The 23192-nt window shown below is 43.6% G+C and overlaps 1 long non-coding RNA gene across 3 annotated transcripts; it reads left to right on the forward strand.

Moving 5' to 3' along the window:
- The first annotated feature begins 12234 nt into the window (after positions 1–12234).
- LOC115605067 lies at positions 12235–22641 on the forward strand. Of its 3 annotated transcripts, none has more exons than XR_003990500.1 (9): positions 12235–12334; positions 12935–13142; positions 13612–13677; positions 13766–13972; positions 14070–14164; positions 14248–14287; positions 14528–16543; positions 18605–18808; positions 20943–22641. It is a non-coding gene; the product is annotated as an uncharacterized LOC115605067 (long non-coding RNA). The 3 variants fall into 3 exon arrangements; XR_003990498.1 differs by having other exon boundaries at positions 14086–14164; XR_003990499.1 differs by having other exon boundaries at positions 13088–13142; positions 14086–14164.
- The last annotated feature ends 551 nt before the right edge of the window (positions 22642–23192 follow it).

Consider the following 23192-nt stretch of genomic DNA (forward strand, 5'->3'; position numbering starts at 1 on the left):
TTCCCCCATATAATAAGTAATAGAGTGAACCTTGCCATTGAATTCTGTTAGGTTGGGCCTTTGTAACTCACACTAAAACTGCTCTTGCTAATTCGTTCAATTGTTGTTCTTGGAGCAACCCTAAACCACGTTTTGTGACAACATGACACTTAGAAAATACTGTGGTGAGACACTATTCCCCCTTGCGCCATGATACAGTAAAAACATTTGGTCATTTTTTTAATCCCTCTTGGTTTGGACAGTATCTAAAGTGGTGTTTAAAGATGAAAAGCTTTTAATTTCATTGCTAGTTGTCAGTTAATTTCCCAGTTGTAACACTTGAATAGAAGGAGTGTAACACAATCAGTACACTGATGAATATTTCATTCACCACAAGTAAACGAAGACTCAATTTGAGCATGCTATCCTTGGAGATAAAAAGCCTTATCTAACCTCAGACATTTCTTCCTTCATAATGTTAAGTGGATTAATGCCTCCCATCTGATTTGGGATGTCTATCTGGATCTTGTCACATATTTCCATTCTGGAAGAGACTTATAGTACTTGGAATATCTTACACCGTACTGACAGTTGCACTGACAAGATACTCAGGATGGCTGAGCATTTAGCTTCAAAGGGATTTTAAGACACCAGTCAACTGTAAATGATTGTAAATCAGCCATCAGCTTGAGAATTCTTTTCACTTTCTACCACTGCTGGCTTTAAGAAGTTGGCTGACATGCTGGATGTGCTGTGTGGTTTGCATTTCTCTTGGGGTTGTTGAGTGGCATGAACAGAGCTTCACTCTATGTGTTCATAGACAGAGAATCCCTTTCCCCTTTTATATTCTCTCCCCTTGTTATTTCCCTTATTATTATTGGTGGTAGTAGTAGTAGTTTTGTATTATACCTTAGTTACTGGACTGTTCTTATCTCAACCCTTGGGATTTACATTCTTTCAATTCTCCTCCCCATCCCTACGGGAGCTGGGGGGAAAAAGGGGAGGGAGTCATCGAGCGGCTGTGTGGTTCTGAGTTACCGGCTGGGCTTAAACCACAACAATGATCATCAGTTTTCTCAACAGCATTGACATTTGCTTCCAGTACCACAGACTATGTGTTGTAATTACTCCCATTGAATCGCACCTGACATTAATTATGTTTGAAAGAAAAGGAAAAGTTTTCCCTGAAATTTTCCTTTCTGGCACTATGATGGTGCAGGGGTGGTCACCCATCTGCTGCAACAAATGGCATGGGGAGGATGGAGCGCGAGTGAGTTTTACCTGGCTTACTGCCAAAGGGCTGGCACAGTTCTTCCTGTAACATGCTAGAATGTGAGCTGTCTGATTCACCAGCATCTCTCTGACCATCTTCAGCGGTTAGCTTGAATGGCCTTAAAAGCTACAAATACGGAAGAATAAAGGAGCCTGCTAAAGACAGACGTGTACTCTTGGAAGTACGTAGATATTCTGCTAGCTTCTGGTTCTACTAACCTGGGGTCTGTGGCTGTTTTGTGGTCTCTTTTACAGACAGCGTCTGGGAGAATGCTTATTCATCTTTGCAAAAAAAAAAAAAAAAAAAAACCAAACCCAAAAAAACCCCAACAAACCAACCTAAGCGCCCAAACCTCCAACACTATGTCAGGATGTCCATTTCCACTGTGCAGTTTTGTGCATTACATGTTTGTAGCTCCCTTCACAAGCTTTCCTTTATGGTGGTATGTCTAAAACACAAAATCTGTCTTTTCAGTTTTGTAATACTTCGGTTGCTCAGGCTTGGAGCAGCAAGTTACAAAACATGATTTCCCCCTAGGTGATCACTCCAGCTCCCTTTCCCTCCCCTTCCTCCAGCCCAAAGTAAAATAGGAAACAAATTTTCTGTTTTACCTGACCTAGCAAAGAAGGTAAGTGCATCTGTCTCATGGGTCTTGTGGACATCCACTAACTGGGAGCTGCAATTCAAATCTATATTGTGTGTAAGAAGTCTTTGCCCGCTTATGGATGTGTAAAGGACAGCACACTGCAAGAGAAGTACAAAATGCCATTTATTTTTTGTTTTAAAACAAAAAGCTTCACCTGCTTTGTGCATAGAAGGCATATAATTACTTGTGAAGACAGCCTAGCCTTGCAGTGCCACTGTCAGCTGTAGGACCAATATCCCTGTGGTCTTCATGACAGTAATATGACTGATTCAAAGGCTTATTACTGTCATTGCTGCATGCTGATGGTATCATCTGAAAACAGGAGTCCACTGATTTGTAAATCATACTTTGGGTAATGTTTGAACAGTTCAAAGATTCCATAAAAGCAACGCGATGCTTGCTGAGAAGTGCTCTGCCCATCACATTAGCTACTGGCAAAAGCAAGACAGGAAAACTTTCTCATCTTGAAAAGCCGAGTGGTCCTTTTTACATTAATAACTTGCTTATAAAGTGAAACAACAGGTGCCGCTAACCCTTGTATCTGGCAGTTACCATGGGCTTGGATATTAAATATTGAGGGTGTAATTTAAGAATTTCCTTATGACTCCAGTTCTACTTCAATATACTGTTGATACTTGAACATAACACATTGCATTCCCCAAGTATCGCTGTCAGGGTTTAAGCCCAGCAGGTAACTCAGAACAGCGCAGCTGCTTGCTCACTCCCCCCTGCTTCTTCCGCCCCGCTCCCAGAGCGATGGGGAAGAGAATCCCATGTAAATCCCATGGGTTGAGGTGAGAACAGTCCAGGAAAGGCTTTTTATATTTTTGTGGAAACTGAGGCAAAAATGAATTGCCAAACCAACCTCAATTAAGACAGCAATGTTGATCATTTCCCACACCACTATACACATCCTTGTGCCTTTCTGATCAACGTAGGATAACCTAGTCATTCTTGCAATGTGCTTTTTTAAGAAAATACTTGTATGCATCAGCAGGGGTGGTACTAAACTATCCCCTGGGTGGGGGGTGGGAGGTATTTGGTGTTCACAGGCTTTGGATTTTTTTTTTAAATCCTCATCCGCTTCTAAATACAGAAAAGTGGCATTTACTTCTCTTTTATTAAGACTTGTCTCAGACTATTATTTTCTGGTTTAGACTGAAGGAAAACTATTTTGGTTTGGTCCTGACAGAAAGGATCACTGTAGAAGGTTGGTGATGTGAAAACTGAAATAAACCACTTTGAGTCTCACTTAGCCTAAACAGAGACTCTGCCTTGTAGCTGGTGTACAAAATGTCAGAGAACTAAGAGATCAGTTGAGGGTAATGGAGAATGGTTTCATCCTAGCTGTAACTGAACTGATCTTCCCATAGGTCAGTGATCTGCAGGGGGAGGGAATGGTTATCTGAAAGGAAGCACAATGCAGTGCATGGGGTAAAAAGGAAAGGCAATTTGATAAGAGCAGTGGTTGATGAACAGAGTCTGGGGCCGTGTGGATCTAACACTGAATATCAAGGTTATAAGAAAAAAGTTTCCACACCATTGAGTCAAGTTCAAACATATATAGAGAGGGAAAGTAGAGTGAGTCTCCTTGCTAGACAAAAAGTGTACGGGTGATTATCAGTGGAAAGATTTGTGGCAAAAAGGATGTGAGCCTGTACAGGTAGCACCAAGATCAACTACAGAAAGAAACGTGACACCTGCTTTGGTTGTATCTGAGTTTTGGGAAGCCTGCACAAGTTGTCACAGCCTGAATGTTTTGAAGTAGTAGTGAGCAGCAGGAACCACAGCTGCTCTTCGCTCTCCAAGCACCAAATCCTGCCGCTATCCATTTGTGCCCACCTGGGACCCCGAGGAGAAGGGCTAGCACCAGGGGTGGCATGAGCAAAAAGGTGCATCTGTGAGCCCTGTCCACGCTGTGAGTAGCCCCTGCAGCACCCTGGTCCCCAGCAGGGCCATGGGGACACTGGTACCACAGGTCCATTAGAGTGTGGGGCACTGACCCATTAGCTCTTTCCGAAGGGTCTGTCCTGCTGGGCGTGTTTCTGGGGGATCAAATGCCGCTGATACTGCTGCATATAGGTATAAAGACAAGAAAAGTCAGCATTAACTGGGAGTCAGATCCAAAGGTTCTCGAAAACTAAAGCCACAAGTTTCTGTGCCTGATTTGGCACGTTACAGGCATGGCTTGGCGCAGTCATGCTATGGTATTATTGCATAAGCACTGCTTCTGCTCACCCTCCATGGCATGTTTAACAGAAGCTAACATACTCCTTTTAGGAACGTACTGATATGTGCTCACAAGGAAGGTGATAAATGTGAGTTACTGCCTGTAGTCAAAAATACTATCCAGAGTAAATAGCTCAACAAAAGGTATCATCAGAAATGCATACTTCATAATTGCAATGCCAAGATTTCATTATTTTAAATGTTCTGTCTTTCTCTCCAGAGTTCTCCTAGGCATGTAGGCCAACCGAGAATGAAATGTGTGATGCAGAAGTACTTGAGAGCGCTCCTGCTTTGGCTCCAAAGGTGGGCTGCAAAGCCAAGATAGATAGCAAGTTTTCAGAAATACTTGAATGAGAAAAAGTCTTAAGGAAGTCAAATCACACCTGCCACAAACCAAATTAGCCTGGGTCCACTAGTGCTAAACGTGCAGTGTTTGAGCTCTTTAGGCAGCCAGATAGCCCTTTCTCAGCCCTCTGTTCCTCATCTTGCCCTAGCACTAGCATTGGCACAGCTGGAGAAATAGTCTGCACAGAACTAGACCAGCAAAGAGGAACAAGCTGGGTCCTTTGTAAGGCAAGTCAGCTCCCTTATCCAGTTCTCTGTGAGGACATACAAACGCTTTTATTGCTCGTGCTGGGTGGGAGCAAGCCAAGGAGGCAGAGAGAAAGAGAAAGCAGGCTTGGCTGTCTTGGCAAGTGCTGGCTTACAGCCTTTGCTGCACAGCTGCTGAAATTTCCTTGCTCACACAGCAGTACCAGTGTTTTCCCAGCAGTGGAAATTGAGACATGCAGTAAAGCTGTGGGGAAAAGGCAGCGAGAGCAGCCCAGCTTGTGGTGCTTGACCCTCCCTTTCTTCATCTGCTTTCTGCCTTGAAAGCATGGCCATGGGTACCTCAGTGACAATGACAGCTGATCAGCTGCACCATTTACAGAAGTTCTTGGCAGTGAGTGGGTAAGAGGCAGCTCATAAAATCCGGGAGCCTGCTTAGTGAGCTCCTCAGGCATCCGTATGGACCCTTGCTGCAGGGTGTCTTTGGGCTGCTCATGAATTACACAAGGGCAAGTTTCTGCTCAGCCAGCCAAGCTCTTGCATCCAGCTGCATATAAGGGAAAAGTGCTTTAGCAAGAGGACAGTCAGCCACTGGTATGTGTTCCCTAGGAAGGTTGTGGTGTCCCCATACTTGGAGGTTTTCAAAACCTGCCTGGATACATTGCTGAGCAGCCTAGTCTGATCCTGTAGCTGGCCCTGGTCTGAGCTGGTTGGACCGGAGCTGGTTTGTGGGACGGTTGAGAGCGCTGCCGAGAGAGAGGCAGTACGCAGGTGGAGTTTAGGTGGCAAAGCAAGGGTGAACAACCTCTTCCACAACACTGACCTCCCTCCTCAAAAGAATGGTAACATTAAACTCAGGTGCTCCATGACGATTCCCAAATCCGACACCATGGCACTCTCTCATCAGCTCTAGGACCTAAGAGTCCAAGAAAGTCAAAATGATTGTGGCACCTGTGAGGAGTCAGCAGCCCACAATCATTCTCCTCATGGCTGCACGTGCTCTCCTCAAACACCCCTCCGACTCCCAAGGCGACCACACGACACCTGCAAGACCAAAGATACGTGCTAAACTAGGCTGCCACATTACACTGGGCCAGTAGCCACCAGCCTGACCGGCAAACAACGTAGTCGATCTTACCGCTCGTTGGCATGTGGCTTCACAGCTCTGCGGCTGGGTGCTGAAGCAAACAACAATCACGCTTTGCAGCCACTGGGACTGATAAGCCAGTATTCTTTTATTGCAGCGCTGGGGCTGCACCGGGATTTCTCCTCTCAAGCGCTCCCAAGCAATAGCCTATCAGTACATAGTTTATACTTTCTTACTTCATACATATACATAAGCTTTCCGAGAATTACTGAGCATGTGTCCCCCTGTGCCCCCCCCATGCCAAGAGCTGGTCACATAGGCACGAAGTTCGTTATTTCACGGTCTCTGCTGCCATCTATTGACCAGGGACTGGAACTTCAGTCCCTCTCGTGGTCGTTTTTACTTCCTCGGCGGGGGTCTTTCCTTCTTCATCACTTGTCCTTTAGCTACCTTTTAGCTTAAGCATGCGCAGTTTCTGTTCTGGTTATATAAGCTCTTTGGACTAGCTTCAGTATTTGTTGCAGTTATTTCATACGGACAAAGAGTCTATTTTACAATACGGTTACATCCATCCTATTCTAGCAATACGGTTACATTCTGCAGGCCTTGCAGTCTTATTTTGCAATATGGTTACATCCTATTCTAGCAACGTGGTTACATTTTGCAGGCCTTGCTTACAATAGATTAGATATGCGAACAACCAAGCCAACTAAACAATTTGACATTTACACGATTTAACAGTTTCAATGGAAAAATATTAACCTCTTGTTTCAACTCCCCCCTTTTCTATAAACCTGAAAATTCTTTTACAACCTTGTAACATCCCTCCATGTTCAAAGACATGGTTTCTAAAATATTTTCCTGTTTCAATTTGATACTTGATCCTATTTCTTTTCCATGCCTCATATTCTCCAACTGTTTGTCGCCAGCACCTAGAGGAACACGGTTTTGATGTCCGTGGTCCTTCAGGTGCTTTCTTTACTCGAGAATAGTGTGTCCAAGTCGACTGTACTCCAATCTTGATTGCAGTGAAGGTTGTCAGAAGCACCTGATGAGGTCCATTCCACTTTTCTTCCACTTTTCTTCCAGTGGTTGTCCTGAAAAAGTTTTAACATATACCCAATCTCCTAGTTTAAAAGAATGTATTGCTTGGTCCAAACCCCTGTTTCTAGTACATAACACAATTTTGTGGAGTTTGTTCAATTGTCTTCCTAAGGCTATTACATATTCTTGTAGGTTGCGTTCGCCAATTTGTTTTAAGTCTTCCCCTTTGTACTGATATAAATATGGCTTGCCATGTAATATCTCAAAAGGACTCAGATGTTCTTTAGACTTTGGCTTGACTCTAATTCTCAACAAGGCAAGAGGGAGTGCTTGATACCAATATAGATTAGATTCCTGACAGGTTTTGGCTATTTGTTGTTTTATTAAATGGTTCATCTTCTCTACTTGTCCACTTACTTGGGGTCAACATAGACTGTGTAATTGCCAATTAATGCCCAAAATTTTACTAACTTGTACCATTTGTGCGCAAAAATGTGAGCCTCTGTCTGAAGATACAACCTCAGGTACTCCAAATTGTAGTATTATTTCATTCAATAATGCTTTTGTCACTTCCCTTGTCTTGTTAGTTCTGCAGGCAAAGACTTCTGGCCAGCTCAAAAAGGTTTCTGTTAAGACCAGTAGGTACTGATACCCCCCTTTTCTTGGAAGTTCTGAAAAATCTATCTGCCACTGTTGTCCAGGAATATTACCTTTCCCAATTGTTCCTACTTGAACTTTAGTTCTAGTATTTGGATTGTTCTTTAAACAAATTTCACACTGTTGAGTAACTTGGTTAATACTAATTGTATACTAATTGTGACCCACCATTTTCTTATTTAAGTATTTATATAAAGTGCCTGCTCCCCAGTGGGTTTTATATAATAAATATATAATTTATATAATAATTATTATTATATTTCCATAAAATGACTAATTTCCATAAAATGTTGGAAGGCATTACTAGGTGTCCACCAGGTATGTAGGCCCATCCATCTATCTGTTTCTTACCCTTAAGGTTTTCAATTAGGTGATTATCATCCCTAGAATACTTGATATGTTCCGGTTTCAAATCCAGGGTCTCAGGTTTACTATTTGGTATCAAAGCTGCAATCTCACTTTTTGTTTCCTCTGCCACTCGCCTTGCCTCATTATCTGCCAAATTGTTTCCAATTTCCTGATCAGTGTTACCCTTTTGGTGTCCTCTACAGTGCATGATAGCTACCTTCTCCAGCAATTGCACGGCTTCAAGCAACTTTAACATTTCTTTAGCACGTTTTATCTGTTTCCCTCTCTCTTTACAGATGGCACCATGAGCATGCACTACTCCAAAGGCATATTTAGAATCTGTCCAAATGTTGATTCTTTTTCCTTTTGCCAGTTCCAATGCCCTAGTCAAGGCTATAATTTCTGCCTTTTGTGCCAACATCCCAGCGGTCAAGGGTTTGATTCAATTACCTGGTGAGTGGTGGTAATGGCATACCCCACCTGACAGTTTCCTTCTTTCGCAAAGCTGCTTCCATCTGTGAACCAGGAATCCTCTGCATCCTCAAGTGGCTCTTCTTTCAAATCTGGTTTACTAAAATAGACGGCTTCTGTGGTCTCCAAGCAATCGTGCGCCACAGGATCCGAGGTTTTCCCACTGAGAAAAGAGGCTGTCATTCCAAGGAATGTTCCGAGTTCTTTTACTGTTGCAGGTTCAGGTGTCTGGCAGATGGCTTCTTTTCTTTCTGTCCCAGGTTCACGTTGTCCTCCAGATATTTCAAATCCCAAGTACGTCACTTGGCGCTGTATCAGCTGAGCTTTCCGTCGGGAGACTCGGCACCCACTTAATCCCAGAAAATTTAGCAAGCTTATTGTCCATTGCATACGTTCCTCCTCAGTTTCAGTTGCTGTTAACAGATCACCAACATACTGTAACAAAGTTCCATTACCTGGTGGTGATTCCCAAGTCTTAAGTTCTTTTGCCTAAATAAATAATACTCATTTTCTCCTTTGCCCTCAGGGCTGGGTTTACACTCCTTTTGCACCCGGTGAGGGGCTGTGCCAGGGGCTGGGGGAAGAGGTGACACACAGTGGAGGCCGGGTGATGGCTCCCTGCTCCTGCTGGGCTGCAGCCGTGGGCCCCGGCAGGAGGAGCCCCAGGTGCGGGCAGTGAGGCTGATGGTGACTTGCCCTTCCTCTTAAGGGGTGGCTGCCCTGGCTCTGTGGGTAGTGTAGCAGCTGGTGTGGGCTTGGGAAGGGGCAGGAGGATAGCTGGGTGTTGCTGGGCTGTGGATGCCCCGGCAAAGAAGGTAAGCTGGTGCCGGGTGCAGGACCAGTGGGTCCTGGGGGAAGCTCTAATGAGCACGGTGGTGATGGTGGAGGAGCAGGGCTGTTGGGGTCGCTGCCTGAGGGATTCAAATCGTTTGGCTGCTTCCATAGGGTCATCCCTGTAGCCTTTTACTATTTCCCTCCATGCATCCAGGTCACCTGTATTAAAGGGGACCTTGAGTTGTGTTGGCCCCTCTGGACCCATTGTCTGCCTTGGAGGGGCCTGTATAATTGGTCCTGCTTTACTATGGGTTCTAGCTGTAATCGGAGTGAAACCCCTTTTGGTACTTTTTCCCTCCTCATCTCCTGATTCCTCAACTTCAGGACTGGAAGGGGGCCCCATAGCTGCCTGAGGTCCTCCGAGAGACGAGAGATAGTCTTCCGGTTTATCTTCTGATTCCTTCTGGTGCTCTCATGTATGTTTTAAAAACCTTTGTGCTACACTACAACAGGAACAGCATTGGCAGAGAGTACTTTGCCCCTTCTTTTTCTCTTTTTCCAAAGCTAATACCAAGGGATCTTGAGGAGGCAAGTTAATCCCACAATCTTTCTGTCACTCTGGGTGATTTCGCAGAGTGAAAAATATATCTGTATATACCGCCTCATCCCATTTTCTTTCCCTTCGCAAAAACAACGTTAATTGTAGCAAAGTATTATAATTTAAAGTACCATTAGAGGGCCATTTTTCTCCATCCTCTGATTTCTACAACGGCCACCATTGGTTGCAATATTTTATGAGGGTCTTTTGTCTATACTTCCTCCAGGTGAGCCCCCTATATTCTTCCCAAGGGACTCTTTTCTTTTTTTTCCTTAAGAAAAAAAGAAGTTTCTCCACTTTGCTGACTACCCATCCTACTGATTCTTCACTTCACTTTCTCGACTGCAGTATACCTTACTTACTTCCACCAACCTATCCTTTTTACCCCACTCAGTCCAAACTCCACACCCTGTGAAATCAATATCCCATCCAAACTCTAACCACAACTTTTTGTTACACAGGAGACAATTTAAAATGAAAAGTGGCTTACATTCATTCCCAAGACGAAATGAACAAACCCCAGCCTCAGAATAATTCATATGCTTTTCTTTCGTCCATCTCCAGCTGTTTCCCCCGTGGGATAACAGAACCATGGATCAGGACTCCGCACTTGCATCGTACCAATGGTATATCTCAATCACTCATCAAACCAAGACAGATCCAAGTATTGCAAGCACAAAAATAACTCGCACCAAACCAGGGCAGATCCAGGTCTTACAGCAAAAATATAATATCATACAAACGATTATTATGATCCCTAAAACTATGCAAAGAACGATCACATTAACCTGAATCATGAAGATTTCAACCACCAGAGCCCAGTTTGTTCATAACCAAGTATACCTTTAAGGCGCTAGCTGCCCGGTATGTGCTGTCCTGCACAAGATCTTGCATTGTGACTTAGGGAGAGCTGCCAATTGACCGGTCCCAAATGAAACCAAACAAAAAGAATACCTTTTTCTTAGATGGTCCTTGTCTGTTCCTGCAGTGATCTGATTGAGGCAAGGTGTTCCTCTGGAGAAATCCCCGGGGTACCCAAAGGAGTCCTGTTCTCAATGGGTCCTGCAGCCGAGCAGAGAAGATCCCATCTGTGGTGCCAAATCCGAAGCAAACAACAATCACACTTTGCAGCCACTGGGACTGATAAGCCAGTATTCTTTTATTGCAGCGCTGGGGCTGCACCGGGATTTCTCCTCTCAAGTGCTCCCAAGCAATAGCCTATCAGTACATAGTTTATACTTTCTTACTTCATACATATACATAAGCTTTCCGAGAATTACTGAGCATGTGTCCCCCTGTGCCCCCCCACGTGCCAAGAGCTGGTCACATAGGCGCGAAGTTCGTTATTTCACGGTCTCTGCTGCCATCTATTGACCAGGGACTGGAACTTCAGTCCCTCTCGTGGTCGTTTTTACTTCCTCGGCGGGGGTCTTTCCTTCTTCATCACTTGTCCTTTAGCTGCCTTTTAGCTTAAGCATGCGGAGTTTCTGTTCTGATTACATAACCTGTTTGGACTAGGTTCAACATTTGTTGCATACGAACAAAGAGTCTATTTTACGTATGGTTACATCCATCCTATTCTAGCACTATGGCTACATTTTGTGAGCCTTTCTTACAATATATTAGATATGCGAACAACCAAGCCAATTAAGCAATCGCCATTTACACGATTTAACAGTTTCAATGGAAAAATATTAACCTCTTTTTTCAGTGCGGCACCTGGGGGGAAAAAAAGGAAAAGGGGAAAGGCACTTGCTGGAGGTGGGGGGGAGAGAAAAGCCGCTCCTCTGCAGCAGGTCCAGCTCGGTATGTGCGCACCCAAAGCCCGTCCATGTTCCCCTCCTGAAAACCTGCTTTCTGGAGCTACACTCTGTAGTTTGCTGCCCTTCCTGTCTTCCCAGAAATCCAGGGCTTTACTACAACGCAAAAGCTGAATAAAATCGTCAGAATTATCATCTACCAGGACTATGCAACAAGCTGGATAGGTTCTCCAGACAAAAACAACTCCACATATAAATACATATATTGCTCATTATAGGGACTGCTTCATAATCGCATTATTAGGTCTACTAATGGAAGAGAAGGCCGAGGGAAGATTTTATATCAGCCTTCCTGATATACCTGAATACCTGAAGGGGTTTCCCGGCACACGTCGGCAAATAAGACCGCCGACCAGAAACCCCGCTACCGGCAGTATTCCCGGCTCTCTGATGCTGCGGGGACACCGTCGTTGTCTCTATTCCTCCTCCACACCCCCCGCTGCGCCCGCAAGCCGCTTTCAGCACCAAGCGAGTGTTACTTGTTTAGTCTGCAGAAAAACACCTGGCGTGGCAACGGGATGGGGGGGTTGTGAGGCGGCACATCCTGAATCCATGCCCCCTGTCCTTCCGTAATCCCGCGCCCAGCACAAGCCCCGTCCCCTGCCTCAGCCCCAGCGAGGCTTTTCCAATCCCTGCCCTAGACACGCCCCCCACCCCCTCCCCGGTACCACACCCCTCCACCCCAGCATCCCCACAGTCCTTGCTTAGATGACGCCTCTAAGATTGGCCCCTCCCTAAAACACACCCTCCCTTGGGCCCACCCCAACCCCCCCCGGCCCTGCCACCGGACCAGACTAAATAAATAACACTCGTTGTCTCCTTTGCTCTCAGGGCTGGGTTTTCACTTCTCTTGCATCAGGTAAGCTGGTGCCAGGCGCAGGACCAGCGGGTCCCAGGGAAAGCTCTGATGAGTGCGGTGGTGGCGGTGGGGGAGCAGGGCTGTTGGGGTCCCGGTCCGAGGCCTGGAGCGGTGAGGCTTGCGCGGGGCTAGCTGGAGTCGTACCGGAGCCGGCGGCGAGGCTACCGGACAGAGAGGCGGGCGGGAGTGAGGGCTGCCTGTAGCCGCGCTGGGGAGCGCCGGACGGCGCTTGACTCTCGGTGCGGCTTGTGGGGACAGTGAGGTTGTGGATTAGGAAGAGGGGCAAAGATGGTGTCTCCGCAGCGTCAGAGAACTGGGAATGCTACTGGTAGCGGCTTGCGAGTAGCCGTGGTCGTGGGGCATGGGGGGGTCGGTCGTATTGTTTTGCTGAGGTATGCCGGGAAGCCCCTTTAGGATTGGGAAGGCTGTTATAAAATCTCTTCTCAGTCTTCTCCTCTGTTAGTAGACCTAATGGTGCAATTATGAAGCAGGCATTATAGTGAGCAATTTGTGTACTTATATGTAGAGGTTTTTTGTCTGTAGAGCCTATCCAGCTTATTGCATGTCCTAGGAGATGATAGCGGTGGCTATTTTTTTCAGCTTTTGTGTTGTAGAAAAGCCCCGCATTTCAAGGTGTAGCTCCGGAGATCGGACTTTCAGGAGGGGGACACAGGTGGGCTTTGGGTACGCGCATACAGAGCTGGAGCTGCTGCGAAGGAGCATCTTTCCTTTCCCTTTTGCCTTTTTAAAAAGTGCCGCATCCAGTCGCACAGCCGTGAAGCCGCACGCTGACGAGCGGTACTCTAAGGTACGTTGGTTGTGGGTCAGGCTGGTGACAAATAGCCCAGTATTATAGGGCAGCCTGGTTTTGCTTGTGTCAAGTTTTTCAGCGCAGCACACTCCTCGGGCTCCGTGCGTATGGTCTTTGCGGTTCGTATTTGTCGGCGTCATGCTGGTCTAGGGCTCCAGGCCCTCTCCAGAACTCTGTTTTGTAGGCATCTGCCTGTGCGTGTGTGTGCAGGCATGTGGCTCGGAGCTGCTCTGCTCAGGGGGTGGAGTCGGGGTTGGGTGGGATAGCAGTGGGAGGGTATGGGTAACATGTTGATATGCACAGACTGTCAAGGCAAAAGTTGTGCATGTCTCTCGGATGGACTAGCCATTGTCAGGCTTTGTGGAGAGTCATTTTGATGCTCTTCTGTAGATCAAATTGGAGCTGCCTGGGAGGGTGTGTCCAGGGGTAGCGAAGGAGACTGAACCATTGAATATTGGTTTTGCAGACGCAGAGAGCACGAGCCACGTGCCACAGGGCGCAAGGAGAGAGGTGTATTGTGCACTGTCAGCAGGTGGGTCAGAGTGTCACGTCATAGGGAAGCTGCGCCTTGCTCCTGTATGAGTGGCTCACGGCTCTTGCTTTCTGCTTTTATTTTGAAGGAGCTAAGGGAAGAGACAAGCGGGATATCGGCCCCGATGATGACTTGGGCCAGATGAGAGAGATGAGTAGCGGGCAGCAGGGGGCCTTATTCTTAGGGTGTGTGGTGTTGGTGCAGTTGTGAGCAGTCCTTTGTCACTTCTGTTTTTAGGTACTCAGTTCTGGATGCAGCAGACAACTATTGGAGGCCTGGTGGGCGAGGGGCCGAGGTAGGGAAGTGGGAGAATGTATGCCTAAATGGAAAGAAGACCTTCGGGCTTGCGGTTTTGAGTGCTCTCAATGTCCTCTTTTCTCATTTCCTGCTAGTTTGTTTTTTTTTCAGGTGCCAAGTGTGATTGTTCTTTGCTTCAGCACCCAGACACAGAGCCGTGAAGCCTCATGCCAACCAGTGGTATGATCAAGTACGTTGGTTGTGGGTCAGGCTGGTGGCGAGTAGCCCAGGCTGTGGGACAGCCTGGTTTAGCAGATGTCTTTGGTTTTGCAGGCTTCATACAGTGGCCTTGGGAGTCAGAGGGGCGTTTGAGGTGAGCGTGTGCAGTCATGAGGAGGAGGATTGTGGGCCGCTGACTCCTCACGAGTCCTGTAGTAATTTTGTCTGTCCTGGACTCTTAGGTCCTAGAGCTGATGAGAGCCGGTTTCGATGTTTGCGTTTGAGCAGCGTAGCACGCTCCTCAGGCTCTGTCCAGCGCGCTCTAGTTTTCTGGAATGCATTTATAGGTCTATATATTGTAAATCTGTGACGAATTTCCCTGCTGTCTTCCCAGTTCTCCTCCCCAGGAACACCTTGTCCATATGCAAGTCTGCACTGACCTCTGGTGTATGCATCAAGGAACTGAAGGTGTTCGGAGGGAGGAAGGGGAACTTGGATAATCCTTACAGTTGGTGTGAGCCTGGAGAGAAAGTCAACTTGTAAAGGATGGGAACCTAGCTGAGAGTTCATTTTCCTCTCGTGATTGAGAGATTTATCAAAGGTTGTTGGTTTGATGTTGTATGGGTGGACACACCTTGTAGGAATTTTCCTAATTACTTGAGACTCTTGGTATTGGCTGCAACGGGGCTTTCCAGCTGGAACTGTGAGTCTGGATGATGATTCAGTGGTAATTGGTGATGTATTTCTTCTTTATCTCTGTTCTTTCTATGTGGTAATGATTTAATGCATTTCTAAAGCTCTTCAGTACTTCAATTATACAGCTATAGCTTAGATTTGCTTTACAGTACTTATTCCCTATAGAGAGATATATTTACCTAATTCTCATTAATGTTCTTGATTTAGAGTGCTTATTAGCTTTGTGTGCTTGTTTAATAAACTCTGCATATTGTACAGCTAATGTGTGGTCATGTTGTGGTGTACCCTGTCTGTCAGCAGAACAATTTGGCATAGGCAGCCGGATATGAAATAAAATGGCATTTTTTTAGGATTAAAAAAAAAGGTTTCTAAGACTGTGGAGCTGGATATTCCTGGTTGGGAACAATTACTTTATCGTAACATAGCTGCTGAATGGTTGAGTTCTGGTTTATGTGAGAATTGGGACTCACTGTTTGAATTAGGCAGAACCTCCTGATGTTGTTAAATGTTTACAAAAAGTATCAGTAGAAAAAGGAGAATAATATATTTCTTTTGAGAAGACAGGAGTGGATTCTGCTGGCTGCATAGAGAAAGCAGAGGAGAAAGCGAAAACAGAGGGAGAAGATGGATTTGGAAAAACAGTTTTGTTAATTGCAGGGAAAAATAATTATGTAACAATGCCAGAATCGATTACTAACTGATAAACTGGACACTTACCAACTGGTAGCAGGAAAGGCGGCGGGTCGGGTTGCACAATATAAATATAGAACACAAAGAGGTCGAGTAAACAAGCAAAAAGTGGGTGCAGTGATGGCGGAGGCAGGAAGGAATGAGGACCATGATAAGTGGGATGGAGATATGTGGGATAGTAGTTCAGAGGGTGAGGTGTCTTTTGAAGCAAAGACAATATTATGGAGAAAATCGGAACACGACTCTAGGTCGTCTGGGTTTAGGCGGGACGTTTTAGATGATTTCACTCATCACGAAAGAAATGACATTATGGACAGGTTCAAACAAAAGTCTGGAGAATATTTGTTTTATTGGATCATCAGGTTGCATGATTTAGGGGCTTCGGAAGTTAAATTGATGCATGCGATGCTAAAAAAAGCAGCAACAAAGACAGAAGCAGATATACAACCAGAAGAGGAAGATAGAGAGCACGAAGGACAAGCAGAAGAAGCAGCAGAAGAAGGTAAAAAAAAGCACACTGATGGCCCATAAGCAGAAGGCAGGAACCTATAAAAAAAGGAAGCAGAAAAAGAAACAAAAGCAGCAAAAGATGACAGAAAAGGAGAAGAAAATACAGAAGTAGACATTGAAGCAGAAGAAAATGCAGGAAAAGCAGAAGCAGCAGTAGGAAGAGACTAGAAACAGTACACTCAGAAGAATCACGGAAAATACATGAGCATAATTGGACGAGAGAGAGGCCTAAGGAGAAGCAGAAGATACAGGTGCTTCATTTGTGGAAATTTCACCTAGCACCCAGTGCTGCAATAAACAAGTGCCTGCCTCTTAATGCTACCTTGGTGTTAAGGAGTTTTATTCTCCTGCCTTTTGGTGACAATTTTTGGTGACCCAGATGGGACCTTGCGAGTGAGACTGGAAGAGATGGAGTGCCGCTCAAACCCCAGCCGGCACCGAGGAATTCTCGGGGAGGAACATCGCCCTTGACTTTGAAAGCTCCTTGCAACGTTCCCTGGAATAAAAAAAAAGGGTAAGGCACTTCTTTCAGAGTTTGGTTTGGAAAGCCTGCCCGGAAGGCGCAGTGAAAGTTGTGCAGGGTTGGGGCTGAGAGGGCACTCCAATGCCCGTTTGCATTGGAGTGCTAGGCGTCTACCCATAAATTATAAGTGAAAGCTATTACAGGGTTGGACTTTGGTTGGTAATTACAGTTGCATGTTTGGCAATTACCGTTCGCATTGGTATTTGATAACCACTGTTGCATGTTTGGTGATTACTGTTTGCATGTTTTATTATTGTTTAGTAATTGCCGTTTGCATGTTTTGGTGGTTACTTGTGAATAGTTTATTGTAATTTGATAATTGTGGTTTGGTTGTTTTGGTAATTACCGATTACATATTTTATCATAATGGCATCAGGATTTGCAAAATTGTTAAAGAGTCAAAGTTCTGGGAATTTGACCACCATGGATAAAAGGATACCAAACACATGGCCGTTAGGATGTTTGTTAGCACATTGGGGTGATTTGCATGATGCTTTATGCAAAAGCCAGATGATTGACTGTGGTAACCACTGGTGGGTTTTGTATGTTCTGGAGGACAAGGAAAAGCGGCCAAAAAATGGAACTTTGAGTTATAATATTGTTTTGCAGTTAATGTTGTTTTGTAGAAGAGAAAGTTAAATCGATATCAAAAATAGGTGCTTTATGGAGTAAATCATAGAATGCCAAGGGCTTTAAATAGGCCTAAATTATATAAAGTAAAACAAGATAAGAATGAATCTCCCTCTGTGTTTCTTTAAAAAAGTAAAGGTGACTGCTAGAAAATACACTGATTTAAAATTGGAAACTGAGGCAGAATAAGAATTGGCTTTGAATTTTTTGTTTTGTTTTGTTTTATTTTTTTATGGGACAATTAGCACCCAATATAAAAAGAAAACTCCAAAAGTTAGAGGGAAAGGATTCTAGAAATTTAAAATGCTTGAAGTAGCATGGAAAGTTTATATCAATCAATCAATTAAAAAAAAAAAGGGGTGGGAATAGAAAGAGCAGAATAACAGCTCCGTTGACAGGGACTGCAGTAAAGAGAAGAGGATGAGCCAGAGGAAGAGGAGGTTTCAGAAACTTTGGTAACCAAGAACCTAATGCACCTCTAGGGATAGATGAAGGTGCATATTGCAGGAAGGAGGGACATTGGAGAAAAAAAACCTGCCCTAGAATAAAGGCAAGTCAGCAGGAAGCTGCAAGGATGATGACCCTAGATGACTGAAGAGGACTGGAGGGGAACCCAGATGAGTATCTGGTCATAATTAAGCTGGGACGCGGTAAGGTTAAATTTTTAGTAGATACGGGCGCAACATAGTCTGTTTTGAATGCTTGCAAAGGGAAATGAGGAAATAAAACGGCCAGGAGCGACTGGGAAGTGAGAAAATAGGCCATTCCTTCAACCCCTAGATTTGAAATTTGGAAATAAGGTAATTAGACACGAGTTTTCATATGTAGCAGAGTGTCCGATACCTTTGTTAGGGCGAGATTTAATGTCCAAATTAAATGCACAAATAGTGTTTGAGGAAGGAGAGATTCTTTTAAAAATACCAGAATCAACGACAGGGGAAATACTGATGAGATAGGAGAAAGTTAAGGAACAAATACCACAGGAGGCAGATGAGGCTGTTATACCTGTGGTCTAGAATACAGACATACCTGTTAAATGAAAGACAGCACAACCTGCACAAATAGAGTTGAAAGAACAGGCAAAACCATTGAGAATCGAGCAATATCCAGTCAAGCCAGAGGTTAGACAAGGACTTAAGAAATTGATAAGTTCTTCAGGTTTGGGATTCTTGAAGAGTGTGACTCATAACACTCCAATTTTACCAGTTTAAAAAAAAAAATGAAAGCCCTTCAGGTGAACATAGATTAGTTCAGGATTTAAGGGCTATAAATTAAGTAAAGATGTATACCCACCCTGTAGCTGCAAATCCATATACGCTTTTAGCAGCATTGAGAGGGGATCATCAGTGCTTGATTTAAAGGATATTTTCTTTTGTATACCCCTGGAGGAGGGAAGCTGAAAATGATTTTTTTTTTTTCTAGTGGGAAAATCCACGAACAGGATGAGAAACATGGACCAGACTGCCACAAGGATTCAAAAATAGTCTGATGAGCTTTGATTACTAGTTGGCAAAAGAGCTGGAACGGTGGAAATGGAGAGATACGGAACCTAAACCTGGACATCTGCTTCTACAAGACGTGGATGACATCTTGATTGCTACGAAAGAGAGAGTGACCTGTATGAAGGTAACAATAGACCTTTTAAACTTTGCTGGACTAAATGGGTACAAAGTGTCTAGAAATAAGGCTCAGATAGCAAGCCAAAGTAATGTATCTGGGCTTTGGGCCCATAACAGCAAAAGGCTGGACTTACGACTGGCTTGAATGACTGCCCCAGCATTGGGACTTCCAGACCTAACCAAAGACTTGAAGTTATTTGTTCCTGAAAGACAACATCTTGCACTGGGGCACTGACTCAGAAAATAGGAAGCTGGGAAAGAGCAGTTGGGTATTTCTCCAGGCAACTAGACACTGTAAGTAAAGGATGGCGTGCTTGTCTCCAGGCAGTTGCTGCTACAGTCAGTGATGCTAATACAAGAAGCACGAAAACTAGCTTTGGGGAGGAGAATAACAGTATATGTACCACACATGGTAATTACTGTTTTAGTGGAAAAGGTGGGGGGTCATTGGTTATCCATTAGCAGAATGATGAAATACCAAGGGATTTTGACAGAAGAAGATGATGCTAGTTTGAAAACAACTAACCTGATTATCCCTGCAGTCTCTTTGAACTCCATACAGGAAGTCGGACAATTAGAACATGACTGTTTGGTGACCATTGAACATGTCTATTGCAGTCGAGAAGAGTTAGAGGATAGACCGCTAGATGATCCTGACTGGGAATTGTACATGAATGGTAGCAGTTTTGTGGAGGGTGGAATTCGATACGCAGGCTACGCGGTGACTGCTGAGAATTCAGTTATGGAAGCAAATTCTTTACCTTGCACTACTTGAGCTCAAAAGGCAGAACTTGATGAGAGCATTAGAACTGAGTGAAGGAAAGAAAGTATTTGGACTGATAGAAGATATGCCTTTGGTGTGGTACATGTTCATGGAGTCCTGTGGAAGGAAAGGGGATTATTATCCTCCCAGGGAACAAGTACTAAATGCAATAGTCTTTCTTGGGCAGGTAGAAGGAGTGGGTTACTTGCCCGTACGAGACTAACAGGGCAGGGCAGCTCCAGCCTGCATCAGTGTTGTCATGTGGTTTCTGTAGTCTGTGTTGCACGGAAAGAAGAAATCTTAAAATTAATACAAGCAGTCCAGAAGCCAGTTAAGGTGGCAATCAAGCATTGTAATGCACATCAGACAGGAAATACAAAAGAAGTTATAGGAAAGAATTTCGCAGATTTAAGAATTAGGAGGATTGCAGAAGGAGATGCCTTCCAAATGGCATTAATCCCTACTGAAACTACAGCTCTACCAAGAGAACATCCTAAATATTCAGAGAATCATGAGAAATTAGGAAGTTGCTAAATGCAAAAAAAATCTTCTAGCAGATTTGTGGGTGATATTAGAAGGTTAAGTAGTATTAGAAGGTTAAGTAGTAATCCCACCACTCATAATGAGGGTTATAATACAGACCAAATACAAGGAATGTCATTGGGGAGCAGAATCATTAGTGACATTTTTAAAGAGATTCATTGTAAAAATGCTATTTCTACCTAAAATGAAAACTGTAAAATGTGAAATAGATTTGAAAAATAAACCAGTTTTAAAGACAAAAGTTCAAATGGGATTATTGAAATTGGTAATGGAACCAAGAGATTATTGGCAAATAGACTTTTCCGAACTACCTCGGCAAATTGGGTATCGGTACATTTTGTTAGAGGTTGACACTTTTACAGGATTGCTGGAAGCCTTTCCCTGTTGAACCAATGAGGCAAACAAGTCATTAAGTAGCTATTGTAGGAGCTTATCCCAAGATTTGGGGTGCCTATTGGAATAGCATCAAATAGATGTCCACATTTTATTGCAGACGTTGTACAGGGTGTTAGTAAAATGTTGGGAATTACTTGGGACTTACATACAACTTGGAGGCCACAATGCAGTGGAAAAGTAGAAAGAATGAATCAAATATTAAAAAGACAGGTTAGCATAATATGTCAGGAAAATAATTTGAAATGCCCTCAGGCACTCCCATTGACCCTCTTGGGAATTCGGGTTCAACTCCAAGTGAAACTTTAATTAGTCCTTATGAATTGTTATATAGAAAGCCATATGAGTCTCCAGAAACAAGTTTGAATGTACATATAAAAGGAAAACTATGTATATAACTATTTACCTATGAAAATCTTCGGAATGTGGTTTTTTGGAACAGGCCTCGGTGTTTGGAGAACCCAGTACATGATTTCCAACCAGGAGATTATGTCTTCATGAAGACATGGACTTCTGAACCTCTTCAAGAATGCTAGAAAGGACCTTTTTAAGTAATGTTGACTACCTTCATCGCCATCAAGAGAACTGAATCAGAAGCATGGATATGCACTAGGGTGAAGAAAGCACTATCATCATGAAAAATTGTCAACAGGGATGATAAGACCTCAAAATTGACTCTGAAATATGTGTAATTTTGTGTGTCCTTTTCAAATGTGTAATTGTTATACCACTGATATGGCGATCCAAGCTATTTCTCCTTTAGCTGCTGCTTTAAAATATGAATGTTTGTGTAGAGGTCTTAGGAATAACCTCGAATTGACTCAGACATGCATATGCAGAAGGAGAACACTATTTAGTTGCTAAAGATCAGCATTCCGGAGCCAAGGACACTTAGTGTGAACAATGAGTGATGGGACCTGGACAACTCATTTACCTCTAGATGGTAAAGTAGGAAAAATAACATTAGGCATACCAACTCTGTACAATCTGGAAAAGAACTCCTTTTAGAGGAGCATTAGAACATGTAAAATTAGAAAGGGTGAAGAGGTCAGAAACAGATGAAGAATGGAATGAACCTTCGACTGGAATGAAAGTTGGCTGGGCTTTGTAGTCTTTGCTGACTCCTTTAGCAATATAGAGGAACAGGGAATGTATATATCAATTAACAAGACAAGTAGAAAAATGAGCAAATGCAAGCAGGAAAGGATTTAAGGATTTGAATATAAAATTACAGGCAAATTCAAGGATGACTTTACAAAACAGAATAGCTTTGGATATGCTCTTACTTAAAGAGCATGGAATTGTGGATACTTGAAAGGTAGAATTGATCATTGTTGTCCACACATTCAGAATGTGACTCAAGATGTGGAGCATGACTTAGACTTATTGGAAAAGGTAGAACAGAATAATCAAAAGATTCAACTAGACAAGAAAGTTGGATAGATAAAATCTTCAAGGGAGTAGAATGGAATTTGTGTTCACGGATGAAATCACTGATTAGCACTGCGATAGTCTTGATAATTTTTCTAACGATTATTTTGATCTATTATTATTTAAGAAGACAAATAAACAAGACTGCATTCAGTCGAATGATCATCCAAGCAGTGGCTAGACAACAAGATGAACAATAATCAATTCCAAAGGCTCCCACTAACATATAATTACTCCCACAAAACAGTAATAAAAAAAAAAATCTTAAAGTAATGAAATTATTTTCAAAGCTTTCAAAGGGGTGAAATGTTGCAGATTGTTTTAAGATTTATTGAATCTTTCTATATTTTGTTTGATGATGAAGCCGTTATGTATAAGAACATCTAGATTTAAAAATTTAGCCTCTATGTTAGCACGTGCTATGCTAGCCATGCTATGTTAGCACGGGATGCTGTGTTAGAAATTAGATGCTGTGTTGCTTGACATCTGTGTTCTCTGTGACATGTCCTTACTCTCTAGAGCATAACCAAAGCATGATGATTTAAGCTAAAGCCAGATGATTGAATATTGTAACCACTGGGTTTTGTATGCTTTAGAGGATAAGGAAAAGTGGCCAAAAAATGGAGCTTTCAGTTGTAATAATATTTTGCAGTTAATATTGTTTTATAGAAGAGGAGGTTAAATCGATGTCAAAAACAGGTGTTTATAACTGGGAGTGTATTACCTTGTAATATTTGTGTATAAATGTAAAGATGAAATTGGCATTGGGCACGCGTGATTTGTGGAAAAACCACCTAGCACCCAGTGCTGCAATAAAGTGCCTGGTTTTTAATGCCGCATCGGTGTTAAGGAGTTTCATTCTCCCGACTTTCGGTGAGTGTCGCCTTGTTAGTAGCGTTGGGTGCCTTGTCTGCCTGTGCCTGTGCACATTTTCTGCTTCTGTTTTCTGCTGCTTTTGCTTCTGCTGCTGCTGCTTTGACCGTTTCTTGTTCTTATACTGAGTCTTCTGTTTCATTCTCTTTCTACTTCAGCTTTTTCTGCTTTTTCTTCTGATTCTCGGTCTGCTTCTGCGTTTTCTGCTTTTGCTTTTTCATCTACTCCTGTTTTTTTCTTCTGCTTATCCACCTGCAACTGCTTTTTTTAGCTTCTGCTCCTGCTGCTTCTGATTTTCATGCTTCTTGTATTTCCGCCTTTGAGTCTATGTCTTCATATGTTGCTTCTTCTAGTTCTATGTCTGCTTTATCTGTGTCTTCTGCTTCTA

The sequence above is a fragment of the Strigops habroptila genome, chromosome 3, assembly GCF_004027225.2.
Source record: "Strigops habroptila isolate Jane chromosome 3, bStrHab1.2.pri, whole genome shotgun sequence".
In the NCBI taxonomy this organism is placed as follows: domain Eukaryota; kingdom Metazoa; phylum Chordata; class Aves; order Psittaciformes; family Psittacidae; genus Strigops; species Strigops habroptila.